Below are 20,311 nucleotides of genomic sequence, written 5' to 3' on the forward strand. Positions count from 1 at the left end.
ATGCCTTTGATTTATGCGTGTTGATTTTATATCCTGATATACAGGAATGCCTTTGATTTATGCATGTTGATTTTATATCCTGCCACTTTGCTGAATTCATTTATTAGCTCTAATAGTTTCTTTGTAGACCCTTTTGGGTCTGCAAGGTATAGAATCATGTCACCTGCAAATAGTGATAATTTGAGTTCTTCTTTTCCTATTTGCTGTTCATTTCTTTCATCTGTCTAATTGCTCTGGCCAGTGTTTCGAGAACTATGTTGAACAGAAGTGGTGAGAGAGGGCATCCCTGTCTTGTTCCAGATTTTAGAGGGAATGCCTTCAATTTTTCTCCGTTCAGAATGATGCTAGCCCGAGGCTTAGCATAGATTGCTTTTACAATATTGAGGTATGTTCCTGTTATCCCTAGTTTTTCTAGAGTTTTGAACATAAAGGGATGCTGTACTTTGTCGAATGCTTTTTCGGCATCTATCGAGATGATCATATGGTTCTTATTTTTAAGCCTATTGATGTGGTGAATAACATTTATTGATTTCCATATATTGAACCATCCCAGGGATGAATCCTACCTGATCATGGTGCACAACTTTTTGATATGTTTTTTTATCCGATTCGCCAGAATTTTATTGAGGATTTTTGCATCTAAGTTCATTAGAGATATTGGTCTGTAGTTTTCTTTCTTTGAAGTGTCTTTGTCTGGTTTAGGAATAAGGGTGATGTTGGCCTCGTAGAATGAATTTGGAAGTTCTCCCTCTTTTTCTATTTCCTGAAATAGCTTGAAAAGTATTGGTATTAGTTCCTCTTTAAAGGTTTTGTAAAACTCTGCTGTATACCCATCCGGTCCTGGGGTTTTCTTAGTTGGTAGTCTTTTGATGGTTTCTTCTATTCCCTCAATTGATTTTGGTCTGTTTAGGTTGTGTATATCCTCCTGACTCAATCTGGGCAGATCATATGAATTAAGAAATTTATCGATGCCTTCACTATCTTCTATTTTATTGAGTATAAGGATTCAAAATAATTTCTTATTATCTTCTGTATTTCTGAAGTGTCTGTTGTGATATTGCCTTTTTCATCCCGTATGCTAGTAATTTGAGTTCTCTCTCTTCTTCTCTTCGTTAGCATGCCTAAGGTCTGTCGATTTTATTTATTTTTTCAAAGAACCAACTTTTAGTTTTGTCAATTTTTTCAATTTTTTTTGTTTCGATTTCATTAATTTCAGCTCTGATTTTAATTATTTATTGCCTTCTACTTCTTTTGTTGTTGTTTTGCTCATCTTTTTCTAGGATTTTGAGATGAAGTATTAGATCATTTATTTGTTGGTTTTTTCTTTTTTTAAGGAATGAACTCCAAGCAATGAATTTTCCTCTTAGAACTGCTTTCAGTGTGTCCCATAGATTCCGATATGTTGTGTCTGTGTTTTCATTTATCTCTAAGAATTTTTTAATTTCCTCCTTGATTTCTTCTATAACCCATTGATCATTCAGTAACCTATTGTTCATTCTCCAAGTGATGCATGATTTTTCCTTACTTCTTTTATTGTTGATTTTCAGTTTCATTCCATTATGATCAGATAAGATGCATGGTATTATCTCTACTCCTTTATATTGTCTAAGAGTTGTCCTGTGACATAATATATGATCTATTTTTGAGAAGGATCCATGTGCTGCTGAGAAAAAAGTGTAACTGCTTGATGTTGGGTGGTATATTCTATATATGTCAATTAAGTCTAGGTTATTAATTGTGTTATTGAGTTCTATAGTTTCTTTATTCAACTTCTGTTTGGAAGATCTGTCCAGTGGTGAGAGAGGTGTGTTGAAGTCTCCCATGATTATTGTATGGTGGTCTATTAGACTCTTGAACTTGAGAAGAGTTTGTTTGATGAACATAGCTGCACCATTGTTTGGGGCATATATGATTGTTATGTCTTGTTGGTGTATGGTTCCCTTGAGCAGTATGTAGTGTCCCTCTTTATCCCTTTTGATTAACTTTGGCTTGAAATCTATTTTATTTGATATGAGTATGGACACTCCTGCTTGTTTCCGAAGTCCATATGAGTGATATGATTTTTCCCAACCTTTCACCTTCAGTCTATGTATGTCTTTTCCTATCAAATGCATCTCCTGAAGGCAGCATATTGTTGGGTCTTGTTTTGTGATCCATTCTACTAGCCTGTGTCTCTTAATTGGTGAGTTTAAGCCATTAACATTTAGGGTTATTATTGAGATATGGGTTGTCCTTCCAGCCATATTTGTTTATTTATGTTACTAAACATGGTTTGTTTTCCTCTTTGATTATTTTTCCCCCCTTTACTGTACTACCTCCCACTGTTGGTTTTCATTGATATTTTCCATTTCCTCTTCCTGTAATATTTTGCCGAAGTTATTTTGAAGAGATGGTTTTCTAGCTGCAAATTCTTTTAACTTTTGTTTATCATGGAAGGTTTTAATTTCATCTTCCATCCTGAAGCTTTATTTTGCTGGATACATGATTCTTGGTTGGAACCCCTTTTCTTTCAGTGTTTGAAATATGTTGTTCCAGGATCTTCTAGCTTTCAGAGTCTATGTTGAAAGATCAGCTGCTATCCTGATTGGTTTACCCCTAAATGTAATTTGCTTTCTTTCTCTTGTAGCTTTTAAAATTCTCTCCTTATTCTGTATATTGGGTATCTTCATTACAATGTGTCTTGGTGTGGATCTCTTATGATTTTGAACATTCAGCATCCTGTAGGCTTCTAGGATGTAGAATTCTGTTTCATTCTTCAAGTCTGGGAAGTTTTCTCATATTATTTCATTGAATAGATTGCTCATGCCTTTGGTTTGGACCTCTATACCTTCCTGTATCCCATTAAGTTTGGTCTCTTTATGTTATCCCATATTTCTTGGATGTTCTGCTCATGGTTTCTTAACAGTCTCACTGAGCTGTCTATGTTCTTTTCAAGTTGAAATACTTTGTCTTCATTGTCTGATGTTCTATCTTCTAAGTGTTCTACTCTGCTGGTAATACTCTCATTTGAGTTTTTAATTTGATTTATTGCTTCCTGCATTTCCAGAATTTCTGTTTGTTTGTTTTTTTATAACCTCTATCTCCCTGTATAGTTGATCTTTTGCTTCTTGGATTTGTTTATGTAATTCATTGTCAAAGTGATGTTTCATTGTCTTATTTTGCTGTCTAATGTCTTCCTTGAGACTCCAGAATATCTGAAGCATGTATATCTTGAATTCTTTATCTGACATTCCATCTGCTGCAGCTATTACCTCTTCTAAAGTTGAGTTGACCTGCATTGCTTGTGGTCCTTTCTTTCCTTGTCTTTTCATACTGCTCACGTTTCTTTCTGCTTTCTGAAACTGTTGTGTTATTGATTTTCCCCCTATATATTTATATTGCTCTTGTATAGTTCCAAAGTCTCCCTTTTGTGGAGAAAGACAATGTTAACAGTTCCCAATATCAATAGTACAACATCTAAGCACACGTTTTCCTTATTACTACTTTTATAGCTAGACTCTATGTCTACAAATGTTGGTTTCAATTATCATTTACAAATATAGTCATTAGTTTCATGAAAGGCATACCATTTCTGGTAGCATTAAGGAAACTGAATTTCAGGTGTAAGATGTTATGTTTAGGGGGAAAGGAGTGAGGGTATGCGGTAAATCTAACTTAGTAACTTTGGAGAGTTCTAACCAATAGATGGGTAATTTATGGAAGAATGTATAGATTCAAACTCCTATCTGTATTTATAAGGTTACCCTACTTAGAAATAGTAAAATTTACGGGGTTGCAAGTGGGATAGAGGGAGTAAGAATGAGAAAATCAAAAAGCAAGGAAAGAAAGAGAAAAAAGAGAGTGTGAAAAAGAAAGTAAGAGAAAAAAAGAAATTAAAGGGGCGGGGGAGGTGGGGCATATGCAATTCCTCTATATTATATTATTCTGGTGATTCAGTTGTTAAAGTCTTTTTCATGCACAATTCTTGGATTCACATATGTTGAGGTTGCGATGACCAGAGGGGGAAGGGTAGAGGAGACTGGATGAATGGATAAAAGAGAGAGAGAAGAGAAAAAAAGAAAAAATATATCTCTTAGAACTAGGCTTTCTTTTCTTCCAGCAGGTGGCATTGTCTATTCCTAGCTTGAGTCTCTGGGTTCAGGATGGTGGTGGTAGTAAGTGTGAGAGGATTTGAGCTTCCACCTGTGGCCTCTCTACTCTTATTCTCTGAGATGTAAACCAGGTGCCTGATTCGCTGCAGAACTGAGCTGGTAGCCATGCCCACCAGTTGATGGGTTTTAAGGGTTGGTGGGATTTTCCAAGATGAGTTCCATCAGTTTTTCTCATAAGGTGTTTGATGAGGTGGGGGGTGTTGGGGAGACCTTATGTTTGTCCAGAGCTCAGTCCGGTGACCGCACGGGTGGGTGGCTGGGCCCCTCCTCCAGTTGGAGTGGTCTGTCTACACAGCAGGCGGGCAGCTGGGCCCCTACTCCAGTTGGAGTGGTCAGTCTACCACACAGGCGGGTGGCTGTGCCCCCTCTCCGGGCCACGTGGTCTGCCTCGAACCCCTATCTTTTATTGAACCTATGAACATAGAGGATCCAAACTAGGGAGTGTAGTGAGGCTAGTTAAATTATGAATCTTACCCAGTATCAAAGTAATATGATCAAATAAAATCCTAACCCTAACACTAACTGACCCTACCCTAACCCTAACCAAAACCTAACCCTAACCTTTTAGCAATCCTTTGACACCAGAAGACCCAAATGTGAGGAGCATAGTTGGACTAGTAAAAGATGCATTGTGTCAGTATAAAAGAAATATGACCAAAATATTTTGGAGTTATTTTACAAATGGTTATTTCCCTGTTTTCTCCTAACAAGCTCCCAGATAAAGTTAGTTCTTTCCTCCTTCACCTTAGTGATATTTCACCATGCAACAAGCTAGAGGGTGCACACTGAGAACAGATTGAGTGTGTGAAGTTTCAAGCAGTTTGATTTGCACCCCCATTTCCATTCATCACTACAGGTCAAACTGAAGTGAAAATAAAAATTCAAACTGTTCCTGCAAGTGAACCCATGAACCTGGAAAACCTAAACTTGGAAAAACTAGTAAGGCTATGTAAATAATGAATCCTGACAAATATCAAAGTAATCTGACCTAATTTAACCCTAAATCTAATGATAACCATAATCCTAAACTTAACACTAACCCTAACCTGTTAGCAAAACTTCCTTATTAGAAGATCCAAATTTGGTGAGGCTAGTAGGGCTAGGTAAAAGATGAATCCTCTCCAGTGTCAAAGAAATATGACAAAATATTTTGGAGATATTTCAGTACATGGGTATTTCCCTTCTTGCTCCTAAAGTGCTCAAAAATAAAGTTTTCTCTTTCTATTTCAGCTTAGGGCAACTTCAACAAGAAACAAACCACAGAGTTTGCACAGAGAACTCATAGAGTGTTTAAATCTCAAGAAGCTAGCACAAATCCTTTTGATATCCACGTCTATTTCCATTCATTACTATAAGGCAAAATGAAGTAAAACTTGAAAAATTAACCTGTTTCAGCTAGGAAACCATTCAACTTAGATGACCCAAACTTAATAAACTTGGTAAGACTAGAAAAATGATTAATCCCACCTAATATCATAGGAATTGGACAAAATTCAACACTAACCCTTATGCTAAACATAACCCTAATGCTAACCCTCATCTAACCTAACCCTAACCTGTTAGAGAATCTTTGTATTCAGAAGATTCAAACTTAGTGAGCCTAGTTGGGCTGGGTAAAGATGAATCCTACCAGTGTCAAAGAAATTTGACCAAAATGCTTTGGAGATATTTCAGTACATGTGTATTTCCCCACTTACTCCAAAATCGCTCACAGATAAAGCTGTCTCTTTCTAATTCAGCTTAGGGCAACTTCAACAAAAAACATACCAGAGACTGTGCACTGAAAACAGATTAAGTTTTCAAGCAACTAGCACAAATGCTGTTGGATTTACACCACTATTTTCAAACATCCTTATAGGCAAAAATGAAATGAACCCGGAAAACTCAAACTATTCCTGCCCGAAAAACATGGAACCAAGGAGACACAAACTTGAGGAACCTAGTGAGGCTCGGTAAAGAATGAATTCTGCCCAGTATCAAAGTAATCTGAACAAATTTAACCCTAACCCTTATGCTAACCATAATTCTAATCCTAAACCAAACACTAACACAAACCCTAACACTAAACTTTTAGTGAACCTTTGAATCTAGAAGAGGCAAACTTGGGTAGTCCCCTGGGGCAAGGAAATGAATAATCCAAACTTAGGAAACAATAGTAAGCCTAGATAAAGGATGAATCCTACCAAGTTTCCAAGAAATTTGATCAAATTAAAAATTAACCCTAACGCTAATCATAACCTTAACCTTAACCCTAACCTTAACCCTAACCCTTACCTTTTAGTGAACCTTTGATCCCAAAAGACCTAAACTTTGGGAGCCTAGTGCTGCTAGGAAAAAGATGAATCCTGCCAACTGTGAAAGAAATCTGACAAAATGTAACCTACCCCTAACCCTAAACCTAAACCTAACCCCAACCTGTTATTGAACCTTTGAACCTAGACTACCCAATCATGGGGAGCCTAGTGGGTCTAGGTAACAGATGAATCCTCCACTGTATCAATGTGATCTGATCAAATTAACCCTAACCTTAAAGCTAACCAAAGCCCTTACCCTAATTCTAAACCTATTCTTAAATCTAACCCTAACCTGTTAGCGAACCTTTGTTTCTAGCAGACCCAATTTTCAAAGCATAGCAGAACTTGGTAAAAGATGAATCCTGCCCAGTATCAAATAAAACCAACCATAAAAATCTTGGAGCTATTACAGTTCAGGGAATTCATCTGCTTGCTCCTAAATCACTCACAAATAAAGTTGTCTGTTTCTACTTCACAACAGGGCAACATCAACAAGGAACCAAAAATAGAGTGTGTTCTGAGCACTGATTGAGTATGTGAAGTTTTAAGAAGCTAACACAAATTCTGTTTTATTTCCACATCTATTTCCATTCATTCCTATAGGAAAAGATGAAGTGAAAAATGAAAACTCAAACTGTTTCTGGCAGCGAACCATTGAACCTAAAAGCCCCAAACTTGGGATCCTAGTAAGGCTATGTAAACTATAAATCTTGCCCAGTATCAAAACAATCTGACTAAATTTAACCCTACCCCTAATGCTAACCATTACCCTAATCCTAACAATAATCCTAACATTAACCTAATAGCAAACCTTTGAACTTTGAATATGCAAACCCTAACCCTATCCTGTTAGCAAACCTTTGAATCTTGAATTTTGAATCTTGAATTTTGAAACATAGGGAGCCTAGTGGGTTATGCAAAAGATAAATCCTTCCCTGTATTAAAGTAATACAACCAAATTTAACCCTAACTCTACAACTAACCATACCCCTTAAATTAACAAAAACCATTAAACTAACCCTAACCTGTTAGTGAACATTTCAACCTAGAATATCCAAAACTGAGGAGCATAGTCTTGCTAGGTACAAGATGAATCCTGCTCAGTATCAAAAAAAATCTGACCCCAAATTTTTGGAGCTATTTCAGTACATGGGTATTTCCCTGTTTTCTCCCAAAGTGCTCCCAAATATAGTTGTTTCTGTCTGCTTTGGCTTAGGGTTACTTCAACAAGGAACAAACCAGAGAGTGGGCACTGAAAACTGATTAAGTGTGTGAAGTTTAAAGCTGTTATCACAAATACTGTTCAATTTCCACCTTCATTGCCATGCATTCCTATAGGGTAAAATGACCTGAAACATGAAAACTGTTCCTGCCAGCAAACCATTGAACCTAGAAGCACCAAACTTAGGTAACCTACTAAGGGTAGGTAAAAGATGAATCCTGGAAGTATCAAAGTAATCTGACCAATTTTAACTGTTACTCTAATGCTAACCATAACCCTAACCCTAACCCTAATCCTAACCTGATAGCAAAACTCAGTTCTTAGAAGACCCAAAATTGGAAAGCCTAATGGGGATAGTTAGAAAACCAAATTTAACTCTAACTCTAATGCTAAACATAACTTTAACCCTAACCCTATCCCTAAACTTTTAGCCAACCTTTGAACATAGAAGTCCCAAACGTGAGGAGTCTAATAGGCATAGGTAAAAGATGAACCTTTCCCAGTGTCAAAGAAATTCAAACAAAGATATTTGGTGCTATTTCAGTACATGGGTATTCCCATGCTCATAAAGTGCTCACAGATAAAGCTGTCTCTTTCTACTTCAGATTAGAACAAGGAACAAACCAGAGAGAGTACACTGAGAACTGATTGAGTGTGGGAAGTTTCAAACAGCTAGCACAAATCCTGTTTGATTTGCACATCTATTTCAATTTATTCCTATAGGGCAAAATGAAGTGAAAAATGAAAACTCAAATTGTTGCTTGGAGCAAATTATTTAACCTAGAAGATGCAAATTTGGTGAACCTAGTAAGGCTATGTAAAGTATGAATCCTGCCTAGTGTCAAAGTAATCTGACTATATAGTAATCTGACTATAACCCTAACCCTAATGCTGACCATAAACTTAACCTTAACCTTAAACCTAACCCAAACCTGTTAGCAAAACTTTGAATGCAGAAGACCCAACCATGGGAAGCCTAGTAGGGCTAGATAAAAGATTAATTCTGCTCGGTACCAAAGAATTCCAACCACAAAATTTTGGAGCCATTTCAGTACAGTTTATTCCCTTGCTTGCTCCTAAAGCACTCACAGATAAAACTGTCCTTTTGTACTTCAGCTTCAGGCAATTTCAACTAGGATCAAATCAGAATGAGCACACAGAGAACTGATTGAGTATGTGACGTTTCAAGAAGATAGCACAAATCCAGTTTGATTTCCACCTGCATTTCCATTCATACCTATAGGGCAAAATGAAATGAAACCTAAAGATTGAAACTGTTCCTGCTTTCAAACTGTTGAACCTAGCAGATCCAAACATGGGGAACCTCTTAAGGATGGATAATGGAGGAATACTGCCCAGTGTTCAAATAATCCCACCACATTTAACTTAAACCATAAAACTAAACATAAACATAACCTTAATCTGTTAGCAGACATTGAACCTAGAAGATACAAACTTGGGGAGCCTAGTGGAGTTAGAGACGATTTAAACCTGCCCAGTATCAAAGTAATTTGACCAAATTTATCCCTAACTCTAACCATAACCATAACCTTAACCCAAACCCTAAACCTAACTCTAACCTGTTAGCAAACCTTTGAAAAAGTATACCCAAACTTGAGGAGTGCAGCTGGTCTAGGTAAAAGATGAAACCTGCTTAGTATCCAAGAAATCTGACCAAAAAATTGGAGCTATTTCAGTACATGGCTGTTTCCTTGTTTTCTCCTAAAATGCTCCCACATAAAGTTGTTCCTGCCTGCTTCAGCTTAGGGCTACTTCAAAAAGAAACAAACCAGAGAGTGTGCACTTGGAACTGATTGAGTGTGTGAACTTCCTAACAGCTTGTACAAATTCTGTTTGATTTCCACATCTATTTCCATTCTTTTTATAGGGCAAAAAAAAAGTGAAAAATGAAAATTCAAACTGTCCCTCCCAGCAAAGAATTGAACCTAGACAACTCCATATTAGGGAAACTAGAAGGCTGGAAAAAAGATTATTTCTGCCCAGTATCAAAGTAATCTGACCAAATTTAACCCTAACCCTAAAAACAACCATAACCCTAAAATTAACCCTAAAATTAATGGTAACCTGTTAGTGATCCTTTAAACTAGAAGACCCAAACTTGAGGAGCCTAGTGTGGCTAGGTAAAGATTAATTCTGCCCAGTATCAAAGAAATCCAACCACAAACTTTTTGGAGCTATTTTAGTACAGTGTAGTCCCCTGCTTTCTCCTAACGCACTCACAGATAAAGCTTTCTCTTTGTACTTCAGCTTAGGGCAACTTCAACAAGGAAAATAGCAGAGAGAGCACATTGAGAACTGATTCAGTTTGTGAAATTTTAAGGAGCTAGTGCAAATCCTGTTTGATCTACACCTTCATTTCCATTCACCACTCTGGGGCAAAATGAAATGAAACATAAGAATTCAAAGTATTCCTGCCAGTGAACCATTGAACCTAGAAGACCCAAACTTGGCAACCCAAGTAAGGCTAGGTAAAGAATGAATCCTGCCCACTATCAAAGTAATCTGACCAAATTTAACTGTAATCATAATGCTAACCATGAACCTAATCCTAACCCTAAATCTAACCTTAAACTGTTAATGAACATTTGAACATAGAAAACCCAAATTTGGGGAGCCTAATAGAGGAAGGTAAATGATAAATCTTACCGAGTGTCAAAGAAATCTGATCAAAAATTTTTAGAGCTATTGCAGTATATGCCCTGGTTGCTCCTAAAGTGCTCTCAGATAAAGTAATCTCTTTCTATGGCAACTTAGGGTAAATTAAACAAAAATTTAAAAAGAGAGTGTGCACTGAAAACTGAATAAGTGTGTGAAATTTCAAAATGTTTGCACAAATCCTGTTGGATTTTCACCTTCATTTCAATACAATCCTATGGATAAAAATGAAGTGGAACTTGAAAATTCAAACTTTTCCTGCCAGTGAACCATTTAATTTACAAGGCCTCAACCTGGGGAACCTAGTAAGGATAGGTACACAAGGAATTCTTTCCAGTATCAAAGTAAATTAATTAAATTTAATTAATTAAGTAAATTAATCAAATTAATTCACTAACCCTAATGCTAACCATACCCTAAAACAAAACCTAACCCTAACCCTAAACCTAAATATTTTGTTCTAGAAGACCCAAACTTCGGGAGCCTAGCAGGGTTAGGCATAAGATGAATTGTGCCCAGTGTCAAAGAAATGTGACAAAAAAATTTTGGAGCCATTTCAGTACATGGGTATTTCCCTGGTTGCTCCTAAAGCACTCACAGATAAAGAAGTCTCTTTCTATGGCAGGTTAGGCAACTTCAACAAAAAAAACAAACTAGAGAGTGTGCACTGAGAACTGATCAAGTGGGTGAACTTCCAAGAATATAGCACCACCTCCATTTCCACTTCCATTTCCATACATCTCTATAGGACACAATGAAATGAAACACGACAATTCAAACTGTTCATGCCAGGGAATCATTGAACACAGAAGACCCCAAATTGAGGAACCTAGTAAGACTGGGTAAAGGATAAAACATGCTTCATATCAAATAATATGACCAAATTCAACTCTACCCCTAATGCTATCACTAATCCTAACCCTAACCCTAACCTAACCTGTTAGTGAACCTTTGAACCTTGAATATCAAAATTGGGGAACCTAGTGGAGTTATGTAAAAGATAAATCCTTCCCCACACCTAACTAATTTAACCCTAACTTTACCACAAAACATACCCCTAACCTTAACACTAACCATAAACCTAACCCTAACTAGTTAGTGAACAATTAAACCTAGAATATCCAAACTTGAGGAGCATAGTTGGGCTAGGTACAAGATGAATTCCACACAGTATCAAAAAAATCTGACCCCAAATTTTTGGAGCTCTTTTAGTACATGTGTATTTCCCTGTTTTCTCCTAAAGCACTCCCAAATATGGTTGTTTCTGGCTGCTTCAGCTTAGGGCTACTTCAACAAGGAACAAAGCAGAGAGTGGGCACTGAGACTGGTTAGAGTATGTGAAGTTTCAAGCTGCTAGCACAAATACTTTTCAATTTTCACCTCCAAAGTCATGCATCCTTGATGTGAAACATAAAAATTCAGGGTGTTCCTGTCAGCAAACCATTGAACCTAGAAGCTCCAAATGTAGGGAACCTACTAAGGCTAGGTAAAAGATGAATCCTGCAAGTATCAAAATAATCTGACCAATTTTAACCCTTACTCTAATGCTAAGCATAATGCTAACCCTAACCCTAAATCTAACCTGTAAGCAAAACTTTGTTCTTAGAAGACCCAAAATTGGGGAGGTTAATGGAGCTAGGTAATAGACCAAAATTAACCCTAACTCCAATGCTAAACATAACCCTAACCTTAGCCCTAACCCTAAACTTTTTGCGAATCTTTGAACCTAGAAGTCCCAAACTTGAGGAGTTTAATGGGGCTAGGTAAAAGATAAATCCTGAAAGTATCAATGTATTCTGACCAATTTTAACCCTTACCTTAATGTTAACCATAACCCTAACCCTATACCTAATCCTAACATGTTAGCGAACTTTTGTTCTAAAGAGAACCAAAATTGGAGAGCCTAATGTGGCTAGGTTAAAAAAAAAAATTTAACCCTAACTCTAAACCTACCTTAACCATAGCCCTAATCCTAAATTTTTAGCAAACCTTTTAACATAGAGGACCCAAACATTAGGAGCCTAATGGGGCTAAATAAAAGATGAATCTTGCCTAGTGTCAAAGAAACACAGCTAAAAAATTTTTGGAGTTATTTAATTACATAAGTATTTCCTTGCTTTCTTCTAAAGCTCTCCCAGATAAAGCTGTCTCTACTTCAGATTAGAGCAACTTCAAATAGGAAGAAACCAGAGAGAGCACACACTAATTGAGTGTGTGTAGTTTCAAGCAGGTAGCACAAATCCTGTTTGAATTACACCTCCATTTTCATTTATCCCTATAGGTCAAAATGAAAAGAAACATAAAGATTAAAACTGTTCCTGCCAGCAAACCATTGAATCTAGAGGACCCAAACTTAGGGAACCTCTTAAAGATCGATAATGGATAAAAACTGCCCTGTGTCTAAATAATCCCACCACATTTAGCCCTAACCATAATCTAACCCTCACCTGTTAGCAAAATGTGAACCTAGAAGATATAAACTAGGGGACCCTAGTGGGGCCAGGGAAAAGATGATTCCTGCTCAGTATCAAAGTAATCTGACCAGATTTAACTCTAACTTTAAACCTAAGCATAACCATAAAATTAACCCAAACCCTGAACCTAACTGTAATCTGTTAGCAAACATCTGCACTAAGGAGATCCAAACATGAGGAGCACAGTGTGTCTTGGTAAAAGATGAATTCTGCTTGGTATCAGAGAAATCTGACCAAAAATTTTTGGAGGTATTTGAGTATATATGCCTATTTCCGTGTTTTCTCCTAATGTGCCCCCACATAAAGTTATTAATGTCTGCTTCACCTTAGGGCTACTTCAACAAGGAACAAACCAGAGAGTGTGCCCTGAGAACTGATTGAGGTCATGAACTTTCAAGCACCTTGCACAAATTTTGTTTGACTTCAACATCTATTTCCATTAATTTCTATAGGGCAAAATGAAGTGAAAAATGAAAATTCAAACTGTTCCTACCATTGAACCTAGAACCTAGAACACCCAATCTTGGAGTACCTACTAAGGCTTCATAAAGCATTAGTCCTTCCCAATATCAAAGTAATCCGACTAAATATAACCCAAACCGTACCACTATCCATAGCCCTAACTTTAGCACTAAACTTAAACCTAACCCTGACCTGTTAGCTAATATTTGAACCTAGAAGATACAAACTTAAAGAGCCTAGGGAGGCTAGGGAAAAGATGAATAATGCTCAGTATCCAAAAAAAAATTGACCAACAATTTTTGGAGCTATTTCAGTACATGGGTATTTCCCTGTTTTCTCCTAAAGTGCTCCCAAATACAGTTGTTTCTGCCTGCTTCAGCTTAGGGCCACTTCAACAAGGAACATACCTGAGAGGATGCACTAAGAACTGATTGATTGTGTGAAGTCTCAAGCTGCTAGGACAAATTCTGTTCGATATCCACCTCCATTTTCAAGCATCCCTATAGGGCAAAATTTCATGTTTCATGAAAATTCAGAATGTTACTGCCAGTGAACCATTGAAGCTAGAGACCCCAATCTTAGGGAACCTACTAAGGATAAGTAAAAGATGAATCCTGCAAGTGTCAAGTAATCTGACCATTTTTAACCCTTACTCTAACGCTAAGCATAACCCTAACCCTAAACCTAAATCTAACCTGTAAGCAAACATTTGTTCTTAAAAGACCCAAAATGGAGGAGCCTAATAAGGCTAGCTAAGAGACCCAAATGAACCCTAAACCTAATGGTAGACATGGGGTAGCCTAACCCTAAGCCTAAACTTTTAGTGACATTTTGAATATAGAAGACCAAAATGTGAGGAGATTAATGAGGCAAGGTAAAAATAAATATTGCCAGTGTCAAAGCAATCCAACCAAAAATTTTTGGACCTGTTTAAGTACATTTGTATTCTGCTCTTTTATCCTAAACTGCTCCCAAATACAGTTGTTTCTGCCTGCTTCAGCTCAGGGCTATTTCAACAAAGAACAAACCAGAGAGGACACACTGAGAACTGATTGAGCGTGTGAATTATCAAGCTGCTAGAACAAATCCTGTTTGATTTCCACCTCCATTTTCATGCATCTCTATAAAGCAAAATGATGTGAAACGTGAATATTCAGACTGATCCTGCCACAGAAGCATTGAACCTAGAAGCCCCAAACTTAGGGATCCTAATAAGGCTATGTAAACAATGAATTCTGCAAGTATCATAATAACCTGACAAATTGTAATCCTTACTCTAATGCTAACCACAACCCTAATCCTAACCCTGATCCTACCCTGATAGAGAACATTTGTTCTTAGAAGACCCAATATTGGGAGCCTAAGAGGGTTAGGTAAAAGACAAAATTTAACCCTAACTCTAATGCTAAACATTCCCCTAATCCTAACCCTAACCCTAAACTTTTAGTGAAGCTTTGAACTTAGAAGACCCAAATGTGAGGAGACTAATAGGGCTAGGTAAAATATGAATCTTGCCCAGTGTCAAAGAAATCCAACTGAAAATTTTGGAGCTATTACAGTACACAAGGTTTCCCCTGCTTGCTCCTAAAGCACTGACAGATAAAGCTATCTCTTTCTACTTCAGCTTAGAGCAACCTCAACAAGGAAAACACCAGAGAGTGTGCATTGAGAAATGATTCTGGGTGACTGTGCACCAACGTCGGCGCGGGCTGCACCACCACGTCCGCCCGCCCGCCAGCCAGCCAGCATGGCCACCACCACCACCTGCACTCGCTTCACTGACGACTACAGCTCTTCGAGGAGCTTGGCAAGACTGCAGGGCTATCAGTGAGATGCAGCAGGTGTGTGTTTGAAGCATTGCCCATCATTTCCTGATGTACAGCCTGAGGGGTGCTTTCTCTGTGGTCCGCAGGAAAATCATCAATACCAAGAAGTTGTCAGCCCAAGATCACCAAAAACTAGAACATGAGGCTCGGATATGCCGACTTTTGAAACATCCAAATATTGTGCACCTCCATGACTGTATTTCTGAAGAAGGGTTTCACTACCTCATGTTTGACCTGGTTACTGGCGGGGAGCTGTTTGAAGACATTGTGGCTAGAGAATACTACAGTGAAGCAGATGCCAGCCACTGTATACATCAGATTCTGGAGAGTGTTAACCACATCCACCAGCATGACATTGTCCATCGGGACCTGAAGCCTGAGAACTTGCTGCTGGCAAGTAAATGCAAGGGTGCTGCCATCAAGCTGGCTGATTTTGGCCTCGCCATCGAAGTGCAAGGAGAGCAGCAGGCTTGGTTTGGTTTTGCTGGCATCCCAGGTTACTTGTCCCCTGAGGTCTTGAGGAAAGATCCCTATGGAAAACGTGTGGATATCTGGGCCTGCGGGGTCATCCTGTATATCCTCCTGGTGGGCTACCCTCCCTTGTGGGATGAGGATCAGCACAAGCTGTATCAGCAGATCAAGGCTGGAGCGTATGATTTCCCATCACCAGAATGGGACACAGTGACTCCTGAAGCCAAGAAATTGATCAACCAGATGCTGACCATAAACCCAGCAAAACACATCACGGCTGACCAGGCTCTGAAGCACCCATGGGTCTGTCAATGATCCAAGGTAGCCTCCATGATGCACCGCCAAGAGACTGTGGAGTGTTTGCGCAAATTCAATGCCCGGAGAAAACTGAAGGGTGCCATCCTCATGACCATGCTTGTCTCCAGGAACTTCTCAGCTGCCAAAAGCCTATTGAACAAGAAGTCGGATGGAGGTGTCAAGCCACAGAGCAACAACAAAAACAGTCTCGTAAGCCCAGCCCAAGAGCCCGTGCCCTTGCAGATGGCCATGGAGCCACAAACCACCGTGGTGCACAATGCTACAGATGGGATCAAGGGCTCCACAGAGAGCTGCAACACCACTACAGAAGATGAGGACCTCAAAGTGCGAAAACAGGAGATCATTAAGATCACAAAACAGCTGATTGAAGCCATCAACAATGGGGACTTTGAGGCCTACACGAAGATTTGTGACCCAGGTCTCACTTCATTTGAGTCTGATGCCCTCGGTAACCTCGTGGAGGGGATGGATTTCCATAAGTTTTACTTTGAGAATCTCCTGTCCAAGAACAGCAAGCCCATCCATACCACCATCCTAAACCCACATGTCCACGTGATTGGGGAGGACGCAGCTTGCATCGCCTACATCCGTCTCACCCAGTACATCGACGGGCAGGGTCGCCCCGTACCAGCCAGTCAGAGGAGACCCGGGTCTGGCACCGCCGGGATGGCAAGTGGCTCAATGTCCACTATCACTGCTCAGGGGCCCCTGCCGCACCATTGCAGTGAGCTTCAGCCACAGGGGGATTAGGTGATTCCAGCTGGAGGTCGAACCTTCGCAGCCAGTGGCTCTGGAGGGCCTGAGTGACAGTGGCAGTCCTGTTCGTTTGAGGTTTAAAACAATTAAATTACAAAGCGGCAGCAGCCAATGCACGCCCCTGCATGCAGCCCTCCCGTCCGCCCTTCGTGTCTGTCTCTGCTGTACCGAGGTGTTTTTTTACATTTAAGAAAAAAAAAAAGATTGTTTAAAAAAAATGGAATCTGTACCATGAAGCATTTCAAAACCACCTACGCCCTTGGGCTTGCAAGAAGACAGGAGTTTGTGTGATGCCCATCCTGGCATGAACGTTGGGCTCACCCACCAGTCCTGAAGAGGTGAGCTTAGCCTCAGAACCCCCACGGACCCAGGGGGACCAGGCAAGGACTCTGACAGAGCTTTGGGGGCCATGATGTGATTATGGCCCCTGAGGTGGCCTGCTTACCCCAGGTCTATGAGTGGGCTTCTTCGGAAACTGCATAAGCACCTAGAAAGAAGCTGATGAAAACACCATGGCTGTTAGACCTACTTGAGAGAGAATGCAGAATTCTCAGCCAGCTGTGGACGCAGCTGAGAAGCAGTGGCCTCAGGACTGAGGTCCCGGATTTTGCTGTACTGTTCATTTAGCATAAAAGGGAAGAGAATTGGTGCTGCAGAAGTATGTCTGCTATGAAGCTGATGAGAAACCTCGTGTTAGTCTGACATGCACTTATTTACTCATCCATTTATATAGGATGCACAATGCCCTTGGGCCCTGATATTGAGGCCTAATCCCTGCAGGTGGGAAGGGGAGGTTTTGCTGCTCTGCTTCGTGTTTTTGTTCCTGATAACTTAGCAAGGAGGGAGCCAGGCCCTGGTCAGGGCTCCCTTTGTCGCTTTTGGCAGTTTTGTTTCTGGACCATCTTTGTCTTGCCTTTTCATGGTGGTGGTCCCCCATGCTGACCCTCATCTGGACCTGGATCCTCCGTGAAGTGCCCCTGTGGGATGGGAGGAGTGAGGCAGTGGGATAAGAGGTGGTGGTTGTTTCTATGCATTCAGGCTGCCCTCAGGGTTGCCTCCCTTCTTACTCTACTCTTGCTGCACATCCATCTCTTTCCCTGTCTTTGAGATTGACATGAGTGCTCTGGCAAGAAGCATCCTCTTGAAAGAGGCCTCTACTGACCAACTGAAGTATAGACTTATTGCTGGACAATCTGCATGGGCATCACCCCCCCTCACCTGCATGTACCCAAAAAAGGTGTTCAGAGCAAAGACTCCTACATTCATTGTCTCTCTCTGCCCAAGGAGTTCCATTCCAGGAGGAAAAGATCTACCCTAAGCCAATATGAGAAGATAATGGAGGAGCAATTGGTCATAGCCTTGGGTTTCTCCCAAAACAACTGTGCATATTTATCTGCACAAATATCTACACTTTTGGGGGAAAGGTGGGTAGACTCCAGCTCCCTGGACTAACTTCAGGAGGCACAGGATCTGGGAAAAGAGGCAAAGCTACAGGTTTACTTTGGAGCCAGCTGAGGAGAGCAAACTCACAGGTGCTGATGCTTGGATTTAGCAAGGCTCCTCTAGCGCCTCATGCATGCCCCAGCCCCTGGGCCCTACCCACCACCCTGCCCTGCAGCCTGCAGTGCCAGCTCGCAGATACCTTCACCACAGGATTTGGTTTTGCTGGCTTGAAGACAAATGGTCTTAGGTTCATTGAGACCCATAGCTTCATATGGCTGTTCCAGCCCCACTTCTTAGCATTCTTACTCCTCTTCTGGGGCTAATTTCAGCATCTATAGACAATAGACTATTAAAATAATCTTTTAAACAGGAAATGGAAGGCATTTGATGCAGAATTTTTGCATGACATAGAAATAATTTAAAAATAGTGTTTGTTCTGAATGTTGGTAGACCCTTCATAGCTTTGTTACAATGAAACCTTGAACTGAAGATATTTAATAAAATAACCTTGAAACAGAAAAAAAAGAGAGAAATAATTCTGTGTGTGTAGTTTCAAGAAGTTAGCACAAATTCTGTTTTATGTCCCTGTCTATTTTCATACATTACTATAGGGCAAAATTAAGTCAAACGAAAACTCACACTGTTCCAGGCAGTGAACTATTGAACCTAGAAGACCCAAACTTGATTAACATAGTAAGGCTAGGTAAAGTATTAATCCTGCCCAGTATCAAATTAATCTGACCAAATTTAACCCTAACCCTAAAGGTGACTATAAATTTAACCCTAATCCTAAATCTAAACCTAAACTGTTAGAAAACCTTTGAACCTAGAAGACCCAAACTTGGGAAGCCTAGTGGGACTGGGACAAAATGAATTTGATCCAGTATCAAAGAAATCTGACCACAAAATTTTCGCTGCTATTTCAGTACATTTTGTTCCCCTGCTTGCTCCTAAAGCACTCACAGATAAAGCTGTCTCTTTGTAGTTCAGCTTAAGGCAATTTCAACAAGGAACAAACAAGAATGAGTGTACTGAGAACTGATTGAGTGTGTGTAGTTTCAAGCAGGTAGCAAAAATCCAGTTTGATTTCCACCTCCATTTCCATTCTTCGCTATAGGGCAAAATGAAGTGAAATATCAAAATTCAAAGTGTTCCTGCCAGCTAACCATTGAACCTAGAGAACCCAAAATTGAGGAACCTCTTAAGGATGGGTAATGGATGAATACTGAGAGTGTCCAAATAATCCCTCCTTATTTAACCATATGCCCAAACCTCACCTGTTAGTGAACCTTGGTACCTAGAAGATAGGAACTTGGGTAGCCTAGAGGGGCTATGGAAAAGACGAATCCTGCCCAGTATCAATGTAATGTGACCAAATTTAACCCTCACTATAATGTTAACCACAATCCTAAACTTAACCCAAACCCCTGAACCTAACTCTAGCCGGTTAGCTAACCTTTGAACCAAGGAGACCCAAACTTGAGGAGCACAGTCGGTCTAAATGAAATATGAATCCTGTTCAGTATCAAAAAAATCCAACCCAAAAAATTTTGGGGGGCTGGGGATGTGGCTCAAGTGGTAGCGCGCTCACCTGGCATGCGTGCGGCCCGGGTTCCATTCTCAGCACCACGTACAAACAAAGATGTTGTGTCCACTGATAACTAAAAAATAAATATTAAAAAATTCTCTCTCTCTCTCTCTCTCTCTCTCTCTCTCTCTCTCTCTCTCTCTCTCTCCTCTCTCACTCTCTCTTTAAAAAAAATTTTGGAACTACTTCACTACATGGCTATTTCCCTCTTTTCTCCTAAAGTGCTTCCACATAAAGTCTTTCCTTCCTGTTTCAGCTTAGGTCTATTTCAACAAGGAACAAACCAGAGAGGGCACACTGAGAACTGAATGAGTGTATGAACTTTTAAGCAGCTAGCACAAATACTGTTAGATTTCCACGTCTATTTTCATTCATTTATATAGTGCAAAAAGAAGTTTAAAATGAAAATTCAAACTGTTCCTACCATGGAACCATTGAACTTAGAAAACTTAATCTTAGGGAACCTAGTAAAGCTGGGTAAAGGATCAATCCTACTGAGTATCAAAGTAATCTGACCAAATTTAACCCTAACTCTAATCCTAACCATAAACTTCTAGTAAACCTTTGAATGTAGTAGAACCAAATATGAGGAGCTAAATGGGGTAGGTAAAAATGAATCTTGCCCAGTTT

General features: G+C 39.6%; 1 pseudogene across 1 annotated transcript in view; it reads left to right on the forward strand.

Annotated features, from left to right (window-relative positions):
* Positions 1–18,778, forward strand: part of LOC143395665 (calcium/calmodulin-dependent protein kinase type II subunit gamma-like) — a 61,553-nt pseudogene extending 42,775 nt beyond the window's left edge. Inside the window, exons 2-4 of the transcript XR_013155377.1 lie at positions 14,904–15,126; positions 15,162–16,563; positions 16,636–18,778. The product of XR_013155377.1 is annotated as a calcium/calmodulin-dependent protein kinase type II subunit gamma-like (transcript). The remainder of the gene's footprint in view (positions 1–14,903; positions 15,127–15,161; positions 16,564–16,635) is intronic.
* Positions 18,779–20,311: the final 1,533 nt, after the last annotated feature.

This window comes from Callospermophilus lateralis, chromosome 3 (genome assembly GCF_048772815.1).
Source record: "Callospermophilus lateralis isolate mCalLat2 chromosome 3, mCalLat2.hap1, whole genome shotgun sequence".
In the NCBI taxonomy this organism is placed as follows: Eukaryota; Metazoa; Chordata; class Mammalia; order Rodentia; family Sciuridae; genus Callospermophilus; species Callospermophilus lateralis.